Source organism: Solanum lycopersicum, chromosome 9 (genome assembly GCF_036512215.1).
Source record: "Solanum lycopersicum chromosome 9, SLM_r2.1".
Classification (NCBI taxonomy): domain Eukaryota; kingdom Viridiplantae; phylum Streptophyta; class Magnoliopsida; order Solanales; family Solanaceae; genus Solanum; species Solanum lycopersicum.
In genome coordinates, this window is record NC_090808.1 from 6,330,182 (window position 1) to 6,348,643 (window position 18,462).

Consider the following 18,462-nt stretch of genomic DNA (forward strand, 5'->3'; position numbering starts at 1 on the left):
ACTTGAAAATGTGTATAAGTGAAAATATAAATATATATTCTGCCTATTTAGAAAATGATGAGGACATGGAGAATTTTAAAATTTGAAATTGAATTTGTGAAGATTAAGGAGAAACTGAAGGAATGAAGAAAAGAGATTATATAAAATAAAGAGAAAAGAGAATCAAGATTTTGCTTATTAATAAAAATAACCGAAATAGTAAAATTACATTTAATTTAAATTATTAATTTATTATTCTCTACAATCATCCCTGGATTATTTCCTATGTATGGTTGTGTGCTTTTGAGTTTCAATATTGGAGATATTGAAAGCATATGCTATATGCTATATAGGATTCTATCGACAAAAAATTGTATAAAATATTATTTAAAATTAATTTATAAAGGGTACAAAAGCAATTATTTTTCACCTCAGAGTCTTTTTTCTCACGTTATAAATGTATTTTGTATTTGTATAATAGAAGAAAAGGAAATTGGAAACTTCGAATGTCTTTTTATGTATATTATTTAGTTTTTGTTTTGATATTTCTTTCTTCAAAATATCATGTGTAAGAGAGACACACATAAAGAGTATCTAGTTTAGGCTATAGTAAAAAAATTCCCCACTTTCAGGGTATTTTTAATACGGAGGAACATGTTTATGTTTGACTAATTAAAAAGTCTAATTATTTTTTGAGTAAAATAATTTCTTTTAATTTAAGAAATTATTTCGTGATAAAAATAAATTTTAAATACATACTCTCTATATAACACTTGTTTATATTAAGATATTTGCAACTTGTATATTTGAGACTTAGGTAGATGATTCTTAAAGGAGATGCCTTGTATTTTATGTTTGTTTTTTCTTGTCAACGTTTTAGGTCATATATTATTGTTAAAGCGCACACATTCATGACTTTTTTTTTCTTCATAATTGCAATTAAGATGTTTTTAATTTTATTTTCAATTAATAAAATTAAGTTAATTTAGGGACTTTTCTTTTGTTTTGTTTTTGTCTTTCACTCGGTGTTTGATATCTAATTTAGATCCCAACTTATTTAAATTTGTTGTGCAAGGCTTCATTCGGGAGAAAACACTTCCCCATTAAAAAAAATTATGTCTAGGACTCGAACTCGAGAGACTCTTGTATTCAGCCCCTAATGCATTTACTTCTTGTTACTTATGAACTAGGGATTAAAGTAACTTTTTTCAAGTTTCTTCATATCAAAACATATTGAACTAAAACGAATAAAATGTCAATTTTTATGTAAAAGAAAGAAGAAGAAAAAATCTATTAAAATCAATTAAGTGTTTAAATCTTAATAAAAACAAATATACTAAGCTTGAACTATTTAAATTCAAACATCCATTAAATGAGAATAAATGAGACTTAAGTTTCCTAACAAATACAAATTGTATGGACACCTACAATTGTATGTACATCTACTTTAATTATTGACTTCTAGTCTCATTATGGTCGATAAAAAAAATAAGCAGGATCTACAAAAAAAAATATCTTTTTTTCTAAAATAATGGTCCTCCCCCTACTACCCCTCCGCTTGAAGAAGATATATCATATTAGACGCGAATTTAATATTTAAGCATATTTCTAAATTTTAAAAATTTCAGTATTGAATTTATAATACTCTTAAAACTATGAATCTAATGCCTAATATACATTGAGTGTGTAATATTCATACTTCTATCTCTAAATTAGTATAAATCGTATAATTACTTAAATATGTTATATAAATACTTTGTTCAATATTGTTTACCCTAACAAATGAATGTATCATATATCTATATTTTATATACACATTTTGAATTGACAATTAACCGTAGTTAAATAATATGTATTTACATTTATATTTATCATCAGTCAAAACAACTTTTTGTGATTTTATCTTTGCATACATAGGAGGTAAGTAACTAATTATTGTAACGACCTGTTTAGTCGTTTTGAGCAGCATATTTTATTTCTGAAAAAACAGGCTGAGACGACGGAACCCACGACGGACTGTTATGAGCACGACGGACCGTCGAGGGGTCTCGTTTCAAAACACTTAGAAATTCTGAAAAATGGGTACTGAAATCGACTCTCTGAACTTCGTAACGGAATGGCAGGACGGACCGTCACAGGCGTGACGGACCGTCACAGACTCTTCAGAGAATTGAGTCTCTGAACTCTGTGACGGAGCAGCAGGACGGACCATCGCAGGCACGACGGCCCGTCACAGGCTGCGTAATCCCAGGCGGAGTCGGATTTCTTTAATGTTTTAAGGGACGTTTTTGACTATTCCGGCTTATAATTATAAAGTTAGTGGTTTAATATTAATAACTCAATTACTTGGGGGCTAAAAGAGGTAACCTTGAGCAAATTAGTGGGTTATTATTGCCATCTTTTATTCTTAATTATATGCTAATTAGGATAAAAGAAAGAGGGTTTGAATAAGAAAAAGAAAAGAACAGAAAGAGAGAGAGAGGGGATCGAACGAGAAAGAGGAGAAACGAGAAGAAAAACAAAGCTTTGGGAACTTGCTTGCTTGATTTCTAATCTTCGGTGGAGGTAGGTTATGGTTTCTCTTACGATATTCGTAGTAAACTCTTAATAGCGAATGATATGTATTGATAATATTGTAAACCCTGCTATGTGCTTAATTGTATGCTTGCATGAATGTAATTATATAATTGTGATTATATAAGCATGATGAAGTTATTGAATCCCAAATCTTGCAAAATCCTAATCTCTTTGTTAATGATGAGGCATTGGTATAAAAAAAGGCGTGATGAACTAAAATAATGAGATTGATGATGCCTTGGTGAGAAAGAAGGCTTGATGAATTTATAGAAGTAGATTTAAGGGATCGGGTGTCACGAACCAACACGTAGATTTAGGGATCGGGTGTCACGAAACGACACGTAGATTTAGGAGATCGGGTGTCACGAACCGACACGTAGATTTAGGGGATCGGGTGTCATGAACCGACACGTAGATTTAGGGGATCGGGTGTCACGAACCGACACGTAGATTTAGGGGATCGGGTGTCACGAACCGACATGTAAATTTAGGGGATCGAGTGTCACGAACTGACACGTAGATTTAGGGGATCGGGTGTCACGAATCGACACGTAGATTTAGGGGATCGGGTGTCACGAACCGACACGTAGATTTAGGGGATCGGAGTGTCACGTTCCGACACATAGTAGTAGGGGATCGGAGTGTCACGTACCGACACAAGAGGATTAATGAATATGAGGGAGCGGAGTGTCACGTACCGACACAAGAGAAATAAAGATAATGAATCTTGAAAGATGTTAATATACTCAATCTAATGAACATAATTCCCAAATAAGTATGGTATCGAGGCTTGAGTCCTCATGTGTGAACTTGACGGTAATTGTTAATGATATAGTACTTGCTGTTGCTACATGTTTAGTATCATAGTTGATTTTATGATATTACTTGGTATATATTCCTTTCTATTTTGAGTTGGCCGATGATATCTACTCAGTACCCGTGTTTTGTACTGACCCCTACTTTTATGTTTTCTTCTTGTTTAATTGTGGAGTGCAGCAAATGTGCCGTCATCTTCGACTCAACAGTAACTCTAGCCAGTCTTCATTACTCCGGATATCAGGGTGAGCTAATGCTTCTAGCTTGGACTGGATCTTCCTCTTCATGTCTTGATGCCTTGAAGTTCCGGCATGGACTAGCTTTTATGTATTTTTAGCTTCTTAGAAACTCTTAGATTTAGTAATTTGAAGTAGATGTTCTTGTGATGATGACTTCCAGATTTTGGGGATAAAAATAATTATTGATTTTATTAATGAGTTTAAGTCTTCCGCATTACTTTCTGTTGATATTATATTGAAATGTTAAGGTTTAGATTGGTTGGTTCGCTCACATAGGAGGGTAAGTGTGGGTGCCAGTCGCGGCTCGGTTTTGGGTCGTGACAAACTTGGTATCAGAGCATTAGGTTCATTGGTCTCATCACACAAGAACGAGTTTAGTAGAGTCTTAAGGAACGGTAGGGGGACACCTTTACTTTTCTTTGAGAGGCTATCAGACTTTAGGAAAAATTCCATTCTTTCTTTCTTTCTTTCGTGCTACTACTTGGATCTAGGTGATACAAATTGGTATCTAGGTGATACAAATTGGTATCTGACCATCTTCACTTTATTTCGCAGATGGTTAGAACTAGAGCAACAACCGCGCCAACATCAACATCGGCAAGACAAGATACATCTGAGCCAGCCACTAGGGTTGTAGCTCGAGGAAGAGCAGCGGCAAGAGGCCATGGTAGAGGTCGTGGGAGGACGTCCTCTAGAGGAAGGGGACGAGCACCTAGCCCATCTGATACTAGGGCGGTGACTCCTCCACCGACTGAAGAAGTAGTAATAGAAGGGGAGGATGGGGAAAATGAACAAGCACAGAATGAGGAATTACCACCCCAACCTACCCCAGAAATGATCAATCAGGTTCTTGCTTATTTTAGCGGGTTATCTGATCAAGGCCAGACACCTCCAGTGTTTTCTGCACCAGCACCTCAGGCTCCTGAGGTACAACATGCGGCTACTATGGCTTCCCGCATGGATGCCTCATTGGGAATAGGCACGTTTCCTCGTCTGACTACAGGGCCGATAATGACAAATGATCAGCATGAACTTTTCAGTAAGTTCTTGAAATTGAAACTTCCAGTCTTCAAGGGTGCTGAATCGGAGGATGCTTACGATTTTCTGGTTGACTGTCATGAGCTACTACACAAGATGGGTATAGTAGAACGGTTTGGTGTTGAGTTTGTGACTTATCAGTTTCAAGGGAACGCCAAAATGTGGTGGCGGTCACATGTTGAGTGTCAACCAACAGAGGCACCATCTATGACTTGAGCATCATTCTCTAGCTTGTTTATGGAGAAGTATATCCCCCGAACTTTGTGGGATAGGAAAAGAGATGAATTTTTTAGCCTAGAGCAAGGTAGGATGTCGGTTACTGCATATGAGGCTAAGTTTCATGCATTATACCGGTATGCCACCCAACTTTGTTTCAGTCCACAAGAGCGAATTCGCCATTTTGTGAAGGGGTTGAGATCAGAGTTGCGGATTTCAGCCTTACAAGTAGCGACTACAGCGAAATCCTTTCAAGAAGTGGTAGACTTCGTGATAGAGGTGGAAAAAGTGAAGCCAGATGACTTCACCATGGCAACTACTTCGAAAGGGAGGTGAGTTTAATGGTTCTTACTTTAGAGGACAGGGTTCAGGAGGTTACTCAGTCCGACCAATTCAATCTTCACTACAGACTGTAGTTGGGGGACCACCTCAGACCGGTCAACACTTCTCTGAGAGACCTATGCTCGACTCTAGAGAGTGTTATGGATGTGGAGAGACTGGACATATTAGGAGGAATTGTCCAAAACAGAGTTATAGACCCACAATGGCTAGAGGTAGAGGTGGTCATGGTAAAAGTCGTTATTTTGGAGGACGTGGTGGTCGAGGTAATGGTGGTCACCAAAACGGCCGGGGTGATGGGCAAACTGGAGCCACTACATCACAACATGGTAGGGGCAATGGACAGACAAACGATAGGGCCCATTGTTACGCTTTCCCTGGGTGGTCTGAAGCGGAGGCATCTGATGCTGTCATCACAGGTAATCTTTTGGTTTGTGATTGCATGTCTTCTGTATTGTTCGATCCCGGATCCACATTTTCTTATGTATCTTCCTCATTTGCTAATGGTCTTAATTTACATTGTGAATTACTTGACATGCCTATTCGTGTTTCTACTTCGGTGGGTGAGTCTGTGATAGTTGAAAAAGTGTATAGGTCTTGTTTGGTGACTTTTGTAGGGAGTAACACTCATATAGATTTGGTTATCTTAGAAATGGTTGACTTTGATGTAATTCTGGGTATGATTTGGCTTTCTCCGAATTTTGTGATTTTGGATTGTAATGCTAAAACAGTGACGTTAGCCAAGCCCGGGACAGATCCGCTAGTGTGGGAGGGTGACTACACTTCCAATCTGGTGCGTATCATCTCCTTTCTTCGTGCTAAGAAAACGGTTAGTAAGGGTTGTTTAGCGTTCTTGGCACATCTCAGGGATGATACTACCCAAGTACCTCCAATTGAGTCGGTCTCGATAGTTCATGAGTTTTTAGATGTGTTTCCCGCAGACCTTTCTGGCATGCCACCGGATAGAGATATTGACTTCTGCATCGATCTTGAACGGGTACTCGCCCCATTTCTATACCCCCTTATAGAATGGCTCCCGTGGAGTTAAGAGAGTTAAAGGCCCAACTTCAAGAGTTGCCAAGCAAAGTCTTTATTAGACCAAGTGTATCTCCATGGGGTGCTCCGGTATTATTTGTGAAAAAAAAGGATGGGAGTTTTAGGATGTGCATAGACTACAAGCAGTTGAACAAGGTAACTATTAAGAACAAGTATCCCATTCCTCGCATTGATGACTTGTTCGATCAGTTACAAGGTGCTTGTGTCTTCTCTAAGATTGACTTAAGATCCGGTTATCACCAATTGAAGATACGGGCAACGGATGTGCCAAAGACTGCTTTTCGGACCAGGTATGGGCATTACGAATTTGTAGTGATGTCTTTTGGTCATACGAATGCCCCTGCTGCTTTCATGAGCTTGATGAACGGGATTTTTAAGCCATATCTGGATCTATTTGTGATCGTATTTATTGATGATATATTGGTATACTCAAAGAGCAAGAAGGGACATGAAGAGCATTTGAGAATGGTATTGGAAATGTTGAGGGAGAAAAAGCTTTATGCCAAATTCTCCAAGTGTGAGTTTTGGCTAGATGCAGTGTCCTTCTTGGGGCATGTGGTTTCTAAGGATGGGGTGATGGTAGATCCTTCTAAGATTGAGACAGTGAAGAATTGGGTAAGACCTACTAATGTGTCAGAAATAAGAAGCTTTGTTGGTTTAGCTAGCTATTACCGCCGATTTGTCAAGGGATTGTCTTCCATTGCTTCCCAATTGACGAACTTGACTAAACAGAATGTTCCATTTGTATGGTCGGACGAATGTGAGGAAAGCTTTCAGAAACTCAAGACCTTGTTGACTACTGCACCAATCCTTACCCTGCCAGTGGAAGGTAAGAATTTCATTGTCTATTGTGATGCATCCTATTCGGGCTTGGGTGCCGTGATAATGCAAGAGAAGAATGTAATTTCTTATGCTTTGAGGCAATTAAAGGTGCTTGAACGTAACTATCCGACCCATGATTTGGAGTTGGCTGCGGTAGTATTTGCATTAAAGCAATGGAGACACTATCTATATGGGGTTAAGTGTGAAGTATACACGGATCATCGTAGCCTACAGTATGTTTTTACTCAAAAAGATTTGAATTTGAGACAGAGGAGATGGATGGAACTACTGAAGGACTACGATATCACTATCTTGTATCATCCGGGAAAGGCTAATGTTGTGGTAGACGCCCTAAGTAGAAAGGCAGGGAGCATGGGAAGTCTAGCTCACTTGCAAGTTTCTAGACGTCCATTGGATAGAGAGGTTCAAACTCTGGCTAACGACTTGATGAGGTTAGAAGTAAATGAGTAGGGAAGATTGTTGGCCAGTGTGGAGGCGAGATCTTCTTTTCTTGACAAGATCAAGGGGAAACAGTTTGATGATGAGAAGCTAAGCCGAATTCGGGATAAAGTATTGCGAGGAGAGGCTAAGGAAGCACAAATTGATGAGGAAGGTGTTTTGAGAATCAAGGGAAGGGTACGTGTACCCCGCGTCGATGATTTGATCAACACTATTCTGACAGAGGCTCATAGTTCAAGGTATTCTATACATCCTGGTGCAACCAAGATGTATCGTGACCTAAAGCAACACTTTTGGTGGAGTAGGATGAAGCGTGATATTGTTAATTTTATTGTCAAATGTCCAAATTGCCAGCAAGTAAAGTATGAACACCAAAGGCCCGGAGGAACACTTCAGAGAATGTCCATTCCTGAATGGAAGTGGGAAAGGATTGCAATGGATTTCGTGGTTGGTCTTCCAAAGACAATGGGTAAGTATGACTCTATTTGGGTGATTGTTGATAGGTTAACTAAGTCTGCTCATTTCATTCCGGTCAAGGTGACTTACAATGCAGAGAAGTTAGCCAAAATCTGTATCTCAGAAATTGTTCGGTTGCATGGGGTTCCACTCTCCATCATATCAGATAGAGGTACGCAGTTTACTTCTATGTTTTTGAAAACATTGCATGCGGAATTGGGTACTAGGTTGGACCTTAGTACTGCGTTTCATCCTCAGACCGATGGTCAGTCTGAGAGAACGATTCAAGTGTTGGAGGATATGCTTCGCACATGTGTGATAGAATTTGGTGGTCATTGGGATAACTTCTTACCCTTAGCGGAGTTTTCATACAATAATAGCTATCACTCAAGTATTGATATGGCTCCATTCGAAGCATTGTATGGGAGGAGATGTAGGTCTCCCATTGGGTGGTTTGATGCATTCGAGGTTAGACCTTGAGGTACTGACCTTCTGAGAGAATCGTTAGATAAAGTGAAATCTATTCAAGAAAAGCTATTAGCGGCGCAAAGTAGGCAAAAGGAATATGCCGATCGAAAGGTTAAAGACTTGGAGTTCATGGAGGGTGAACAAGTCTTACTGAAGGTTTCACCCATGAAAGAGGTGATGCGTTTCGGTAAAAGGGGTAAATTAAGCCCAAGGTATATTGGTCCCTTTGAAGTACTTAAGCGAGTAGGGGAGGTGGCTTATGAGTTAGCCTTGCCTCCAGGGCTGTCCGGAGTACATCCGGTATTTCATGTGTCTATGTTGAAAGGATACCTTGGGGATGAAAACTACATCATCCGTTGGAATTCAGTTTTGCTTGATGAGAATTTGACTTATGAGGAGGAGCATGTTGCCATTCTACATAGAGAAATCCGCAAGTTGAGATCAAGGGAGATTGCATCCATTAAAGTTCAATGGAAGAATCGACCAGTCAAAGAAGCCACTTGGGAGAAAGAGGCAGATATGCAAAAAAGATACCCACACCTGTTTACAGATTCAGGTACTCCTTTTCGCCCTTGTTTTTCTTCTTACGATCGTTCGGGGACTAACGATGGGTAAATTGGTATCTAATGTAACGACCTATTTAGTCGTTTTGAGCAGCAGATTTTATTTCTGGAAAACAGGCTGAGACGACGGAACCCACGACGGACCATCATGAGCACGACGGACCGTCGAGGGGTCTCGTTTCAAAACACTTAGAAATTCTGAAAAATGGGTACTGAAATCGACTCTCTGAACTTCGTAACGGAATGGCGGGACGAACCGTCACAGGCGTGACGGACCGTCACAGACTCTTCAGAGAATTGAGTCTCTGAACTCTGTGACGGAGCAGCAGGACGGACCATCGCAGGCACGACGGCCCATCACAGGCTGCGTAATCCCAGGCGGAGTCGGATTTCTTTAATGTTTTAAGGGACATTTTTGACTATTCCGGCTTATAATTATAAAGTTAGTGGTTTAATATTAATAACTCAATTACTTGGGGGCTAAAAGAGGTAACCTTGAGCAAATTAGTGGGTTATTATTGCCATCTTTTATCTTAATTATATGCTAATTAGGGTAAAAGAAAGAGGGTTTGAATAAGAAAAAGAAAAGAACAGAAAGAGAGAGAGAGGGGATCGAACGAGAAAGAGGAGAAACGAGAAGAAGAACAAAGCTTTGGGAACTTGCTTGCTTGATTTCTAATCTTCGGTGGAGGTAGGTTATGGTTTCTCTTACGATATTCGTAGTAAACTCTTAATAGCGAATGATATGTATTGATAATATTGTAAACCCTGCTATGTGCTTAATTGTATGCTTGCATGAATGTAATTATATAATTGTGATTATATAAGCATGATGAAGTTATTGAATCCCAAATCTTGCAAAACCCTAATCTCTTTGTTAATGATGAGGCATTGGTATAAAAGAAGGAGTGATGAACTAAAATAATGAGATTGATGATGCTTTGGTGAGAAAGAAGGCTTGATGAATTTATAGAAGTAGATTTAGGGGATCGGGTGTCACGAACCGACACGTAGATTTAGGGGATCGGGTGTCACGAACCGACACGTAGATTTAGGGGATCGGGTGTCACGAACCGATACGTAGATTTAGGGGATCGGGTGTCACGAACCGACACGTAGATTTAGGGGATCAGGTGTCATGAACCGACACGTAGATTTAGGGGATCGGGTGTCACGAACTGACACGTAGATTTAGGGGATCGGGTGTCACGAATCGACACGTAGATTTAGGGGATCGGGTGTCACGAACCGACACGTAGATTTAGGGGATCGGGTGTCACAAACCGACACGTAGATTTAAGGGATCGGAGTGTCACATTCCGACACATAGTAGTAGGGGATCGGAGTGTCACGTACCGATACAAGAGGATTAATGAATATGAGGTAGCGGGGTGTCACGTACCGACACAAGAGAAATAAAGATAATGAATCTTGAAATATGTTAATATACTCAATCTAATGAACATAATTCCCAAATAAGTATGGTATCGAGGCTTGAGTCCTCATGTGTGAACTTGACGGTAATTGTTAATGATATAGTACTTGCTGTTGCTACATGTTTAGTATCATAGTTGATTTTATGATATTACTTGGTATATATTCCTTTCTATTTTGAGTTGGCCGATGATATCTACTCAGTACCCGTGTTTTGTACTGACCCCTACTTTTATGTTTTCTTCTTGTTTAATTGTGGAGTGCAGCAAACGTGCCGTCATCTTCGACTCAACAGTAACTCTAGCCAGTCTTCATTACTCCGGATATCAGGGTGAGCTAATGCTTCTAGCTTGGACTGGATCTTCCTCTTCATGTCTTGATGCCTTGAAGTTCCGGCATGGACTAACTTTTATGTATTTTTAGCTTCTTAGAAACTCTTAAATTTAGTAATTTGAAGTAGATGTTCTTGTGATGATGACTTCCAGATTTTGGGGATAAAAATAGTTATTGATTTTATTAATGAGTTTAAGTCTTCCGCATTACTTTCTGTTGATATTATATTGAAATGTTAAGGTTTAGATTGGTTGGTTCGCTCACATAGGAGGGTAAGTGTGGGTGTCAGTCGCGGCTCGGATTTGGGTCGTGACAATCATAATCTTGTTCAATGTTTGCTTCTCCACTTGTCTGCTTTTCACTTTCAATCTTTAAGTTGATTAAATTACAAATTTTACCTATCATTTGTACTAAATACAGAAGTGCTTCTGTTATTACGAACTTAATAATTTTCTTTTCTCAAGCTATTCTTTTTATATTTTTAAAGTTATTTTTATTGTGATTTATTATACTTTTTACATTATAATGATAACGTCTAATTAGAAAAATACTTCTCTTGAGAAAGAAATCGTGTGACGATGAAGCTTTAGAATAATCATGACTTAGCTTATGTAATATTCCCACGAATTCATCTTACTTATCACTTTTCTATAGGTTCCTTAAGAAATTAAATATTTTAATTATTATATCTCTATTTATTTTTAATTATTAGAATGTTAAATATTCTTTCATTAAATATTCTCTTTATTTATGTGTATACTTCACCTAGGTTTTCTATGTATTAATCAAACAAAATTTATTACTTTCAAGATTAATTTAAGATCAAGGGCAAATGAGAAAAATATATTCAATATATCATAATTGTCTAAAATGAAAATTAATTTAAACCATCTATTTTTTAATAACAAGAACACGTGAAATGAACCAAAGGGAATAATACTAAATAACTTTAAAATACAATAATCTTAACTTTACATTGAGTAAAATATTCCATACTATATCCTTTAGATATTTAATTAGTTTGGAACATGTCATTCTCATAAGCAATTTATAAGCTGGAAATTAGTGTGACATCATTAATCATATTTAACTATTCATAATCAGTTTGTGTAATTTAGGGTTTAAAGATTTTGTCTTTCGTTTACAAGGTGATAAATGCAATTACATAGTTTGATTTAATTGTACCCCATAAGCAAACTGTTGTTATTTCGCCTCTCTTCTGGTGAATCTCACTCGCCACTCTCGTTCTCGCTGGCAGTCTCCCTCGCTTCTCTCACTTTTATATAAACAGAAGTGTATAAAAGGTGCTTGTGTTTGTATAAAGAGCGAGAAAATTATATATACTATATATATTATCATTCCCCTCTCTCCCCTCTTCCAGATCTCGCTCGTCACTTCCACTCGTCTCTCACACTTTATACAAACACGAATATATACATTGTGTTTGTGTTTGTATAAATCGAGAGAAAATTGTATATACAAATACAAATACATATATTTTTATCCTATACACGTATAATTATACAAATACGGTCTTCCCTTGCCCAGTTTTTTTAATCTTTCTGTAACGACCCGCTAGGTCGTTTTGAGAACTAGGACTAGTTTGACTCCTTTTGAAAATTTAAAGGGGTATTTTTAAATTATTAGATAACTATGAGTACCCAATTGATGAAACTTTTATTAAATAAATAATTAGAAAATAGGTTAGTGGAGTTTCACGGTTAATAATTTCTTATTTAGAAGAAAAGGAAAACGAAAAGTGGGGAGGCGAAACCTTACCAAAGGCGACCAACAAGAGGGAAAAAAATCATAGCATTGTTCAGGTAAAGATATGAGATATTCGTTCTTTTCAATTCTATATATAGTAATATATTGTTGGAGTGCTTGGAATTGTGTTATTATTTTATGCTATAATGATAATGGGTGATAAGAAATAATGGGTAAGTTGGTGATGATTACTAAATTATATTATATTGTTAGCAATTGGGTTAGTATTCAAATATATATATATATATATATATATATATATATATATATATATATATATATATATATATATATATATATATAAAACCGATCGAAGTCGAATAGTTCAATGGCTGCAGGTTAATGTTTTCTGGGATTTTGTCAAAAGAATTTATCATATATATTGTTAGTTTCAGAATGGTAGGAATAAGATTGAGCCAATCATTGGACAATCATTGTCAATGATTGCCAATGATTGGAATTGGATAAATATTTTAGGAAATTGGCACTTCTTTACAAATGGGTTTCTGCAAAAAAAAAAATGTATACAATGATAATAGATTTTTTAATTGGAAATTAATGGTAGATTTTTTTTTTATGTTTTTATGTTTGGATTATATAGTGGGGGTGATAAAAATGGATGCCAATCATTGGGCAACCATATGCCAATGGTTGGCATGGGAGATGCTTGAATTAGCAGTGCAGAACGAAGGGGAAAAAATGGGAAAAAGGGAGGGGCGTTCCACTTCTGCCAACGGGTGGAAATTTGGTTCATATTTTATTCATATATTAAAATGCTAGTTTTTAATATATTGGGATTGGTGATTAATTATTAGGTGTTATTTTATATGATCTAACATTGAATTTTAGTCCATTTGAAGAGGTTAGAGTTAAGTTCTTGGCTTGAAATTTAGCAAGTATGAAAAATTTGGCATGCCAATATATATCAAGATTTGGAGTTTGTTGAAAAAAAATGAGTGAGTGTTAGCGTCTATGATAGACATATAATAATTTGAATGTCTACAAAAATTGCTTACTTACGAATATTGCAAAATTGGTAGATTGGGAACGTTCCGAAACCTAGCGAAAAGGAAAGGAAAAATCTTAAAAGATTCGTGGCACAAGCTCGGCATCTGAGGTATGTTAAGACTTGTTAGACTTGTTGAAGGACGTTTTCCTAATTAAAGATTAAAAATAAAAATAGACAAAGGGGTAAGGGGAAAATATGGTGGTCTCGTATCAATGGTGTGATGGCCATTGGTACGAGTACCGGTGTTATAAAACGGAAAATTTCTATTATAGAATGTGGATTGAAATTTGAGAATGCCAAAGCATATGAGCATTAGCTGATATATTATTGACTTGAATTCCTTGTGTGATTGTGTTTTATTTATTTCACCCGTATAGTTGAGATAATTGAGGTGGTTATGTATTATATTCATATTGATTGATTGAGATGCATCATCATCCCCTCTATTGAAACAATATTGTGCACATGCACAAAGATGCGACTGAGTATAAGTTGGGCATGTGGAGATCGTCCATGCTGGGGATGGTGAGATGTTAAGATTGTAATTTGGGCACGTGGAGACCGTCCGTGCAAAAAATTATTTGATATTATGATAGTGCGTTGATATCGTCCGCACAGACACGTGGAGATCGTCCGTGTCGGTATATGGACCTCGCGAGTCCCCCATGGGTCATGAACTCTCGATGTATTTCCGAGGAGTATCGTGTATATACGGTTGAGTGAGTACTGGGTATTCTGAGACATATCATTACATGGCATCATATTGCATTGCATTTTATCCCATCATTCATTCTTGATGATGGTGTTTGGAAAATATTAAATGTTGATGTCCTTTATTGATGAAACTTAAATAGTAAAGTGTAATATATATATATATATATACATATACTTGTACAATCTAAGAATTTATTTTCTTATATAACTCCCGTCACTACTTCTTCGTTGTCGGTTAATGAGACATACTGGGTACACTTGGTTTCGTACTCATACTACACTTGTTGCACTCTTTATGGTGCAGATTCAATTCCGAGTAGAAGCACATCTCGTGGAGCAATTTGAGTCCGAGCTTGGAGTTGTGGTGAGCTGCTTGGTTGTTCCGTGGCCCACACCTCCCTCTATCTTTTATTTATTCTGTTATTAGTATTCAAACAGGATATCCCTTATGTTAGATTTGTCATTTACTTACAGACTTGCATCGAATTTTAGAAGCTCTTGTACTTAAGACACCAATTCTTGGGGTGATATATTTTATCTTCCGCATTTCGTACTTATAAGGAACTCAATGTTGGAGATTCTTGCTAAGCGTTGGTCTTTTTTTACTCATTTGTTGGTTTAGTTGGGTTAATATGTTGGGTTGGCTTACCTATTGGTTGGGAACATAGGTGCCATCACGACTTGCAAAATTTGGGTCGTGACAAATTTGGTATCAGAGCCCTAGGTTCATCCGTCTCAAGAGTACAAGAGCAATGTCTAGTAGAGTCTTGCGGATCGGTATGAAGACGTCCATACCTATCTTCGAAAGGATATAGGACATTTAGGAAATAATCTGTTCTTTTAGTCATTATCGTGCACACTTGACCTTGTAGAAATTCTAATCTTGATATTTCATTCTCTCTCAGATGGCGAGGAATCGTACATCGGCAAGTGGTGGTCAGGATCATATTCCTGCGCCTGCTTCTGGGAACATAGTCCGAGGTAGAGGTAGGAGACGAGCTCGAGGTCGGGGTAGGGGCCGTGTTGCAGCACCTGTGGATGTTCAAGTACTAGTAGCTACCCAGGGTCGTGATATGGCCGTACCTCCTGATGCAGAGGTTATTCATGGGGATGTACAAGATCGTATCGAGGGGGATGGGCCAGCTCAGGCTCCAACCAGTACTATTGTCCCCAGTGCTTCAAGATACCTTGGCTCGTATGTTAGGAATCCTAGAGGGGATGGCCCAGGCAGAAGCTTTGCCTGTCACTTCTGATGGCTCACAGACCCGTGTTGGAGGTCAAACTCCAGATCCGATAGTTGCTCCAGATTCTCAGACTCCCAGGACTCAGCCAGCTGCCGCTGTAGCTCCTCGTTTGGATAGTATGGAGTTTCCAGCTATGACATCACATTTGGTGAACAGGCATTGTATGACTATTGATGAGCAAAAGATGTTTGGGAGGTTCAGACTAATGAATCCTCTTACTTATACTGGTGACTTAGCTGAGGATGCATATGAATTCATAGTTAGTTGTCATGAGAGGTTGCATAATCTTGGATTAGTGGAGTCTCATGGAGTTGAATACACAACGTTTCAGATGACTGGCTTTGCTAAGCAGTGGTGGAGGGATTATATTAGTAGTAGGCCAGCTGGATCCCATCCACTATCCTGGACTGAGTTTACTCAGGTATTTCTATCCAAATTTGTTCCACGCAGAGAGAGGGAGCGCAAGAGGGTCGAGTTTGAGGGTTTGCAGCAAAATGGTATGTCAGTTGCAGAGTATGAGGGTAAATTTCATGCCTTGGCTAGGCATGCTTCGATGATACTTCCCACAGAGGCTGAGAGAGTGGGGAGGTTTGTTAAGGGGTTGATTATTCCGATCCGTCTAGGAGTTTCTCAGGTTGCTACTTCTGGTGTTCCATTCCAGAAAGTGGTAGATGCTGCTAAGGAGTTGGAGATGATTCGACGTGAGGGATTTGAGCAGCGAGAGGGCAAGAGGACTCGTTATTCAGGTGATTATGGTGGTGCTCCGCCTAGGAGTTGGGGTTACTTGGGCAGAGGTTATCACCCTCAGTCCAGCAGACCCATTCATGCTGCTATACCAGCGTCTGGGCTGGTTACGTTGGGCATAACTCTTCGAGCTCGATACATACTTCGCAGGGTTCATCTTCTAGGCCTGTAGTTCGTGGAGAGCATTCTGGTCATTCCGGTTCCTCTCATCAGCTGGCGTCTTGTAGGGGTTGCTTTGAGTGTGGTGATATGGGACACTTTGTGAGAGACTGCCCTAGGACCAGACGTGATGGCTTACATTAGGGTTCTCAGGTTTTGACTTCCAGGGTTGCACAACCTCCAGCTAGGGGTGGTGCACAGAATGGTAGAGGTGGTTCTCATTCAGGTAGAGGTGGTTCTCCTTCTGGTCGAGGTGGTTCTCCTTCTGGTCGAGGTGGTGGTCATGGAGGTTCACAATCTGATGGAGGTCGTTCTCACTGTTATACTTTTCCAGGTAGGCCAGAGGCTGAAGCCTCAGATGCTGTTATTACAGGTATTATTCCGGTTTGTCATCGACCAGCTACTGTATTATTTGATCCAGTCTCTACTTATTCTTATGTGTCCACATATTTTGCTCCTAGTCTGGATATATTGTGCGAGTCTCTTGATTTGCCGATACGTGTTTCTACTCCTGTCGGGGATTCTGTAGTTGTAGATCAAGTGTATCGTTTATGTACTGTTACTTTGATGGGGTATGACACTCATGCAGATTTAAAGGTCTTAGATATGATAGATTTTGATGTGATTCTTGGTATGGATTGGTTATCTTCTTACCACGCAATTTTAAATTGTCATGCCAAGACCATCACTTTAGCTATGCCTGGAATTCCTATAGTAGAATGGAGAGGTACTCTTAGTCATCTTTCTAAGGGTGTGATATCATTCCTTAAGGCTCGTCAGTTGGTACAGAGAGGATGTTTGGCATACTTGGCCCACATTCGAGATACTAGTATTGAGACTGCTTGAGTCTATTCCAGTAGTGAGTGAATTTTCAGAAGTATTTCTGACCGATTTGCCAGGTCTTCCACCAGATCGAGATATTGATTTTTGTATTGATGTGGAGCCAGGCACTCGGCCTATTTCCATTCCTCCTTATCGTATGGCACCAGCTGAATTGAAAGAGTTGAAGGAGCAGCTGCAGGATTTGTTGAGCAAAGGTTTTATTAGACCAAGTGTATCTCCTTGGGGTGCTCCAGTGTTATTTGTGAAGAAGAAAGATGGATCTATGCGTATGTGTATTGACTATCGGCAGTTGAACAAGGTAACCATCAGAAATAAGTATCCGATACCTCATATTGATGATTTATTTGATCAGTTGCAGGGTGCTTCAGTTTTCTCCAAAATTGACTTGAGATCTGGCTATCATCAGCTGAAGGTTAGGGTGGAGGATATCCCTTAGACGGGCTTTTCGAACACGTTATGGTCATTACGAGTTTTTGGTGATGTCTTTCGGACTGACTAATGCCCCAGCAGCTTTTATGGACTTGATGAATGGAGTGTTCAGACCGTATTTAGATTCCTTTGTTATTGTCTTCATAGATGATATATTGATATACTCACGCACTAAGGAGGAGCATGAACATCATTTGAGGATTGTTCTTGGGATTCTGAAGGAGAAGAAGCTTTATGCAAAGTTTTCAAAGTGTGAGTTTTGGCTTAGTTTGGTAGCATTCTTGAGACATGTAGTGTCCAAGGAGGGTATCATGGTGGATCCTAAGAAGATTGAGACGGTTAGAGATTGGGTCAGACCTACTTCAGTTACTGGGATTCGGAGTTTCTTGGGCCTTGCAGGTTATTATCGACGGTTTGTTGAGGGTTTCTCATCCATTGCATCTCCATTAACTAGATTGACACAGAAGGAGGTGACTTTTCAGTGGTCTGACGAATGTGAGGTTAGTTTCCAAAAGCTCAAGACTTTATTGACTACTGCTCCGATTTTGACCTTACCCGTGGAGGGAGAGGGTTTTGTTGTATATTATGATGTTTCTCGGGTTGGTCTTGGTTGTGTGTTGATGCAGAAGGAAAGAGTGATAGCTTATGCTTCGAGGCAGTTAAAGGTTCATGAGAAGAACTACCCTATTCATGATTTAGAATTGGCGGCTGTGGTGTTTGAATTAAAGATTTGGAGGCATTATCTTTATGGTGTGCAT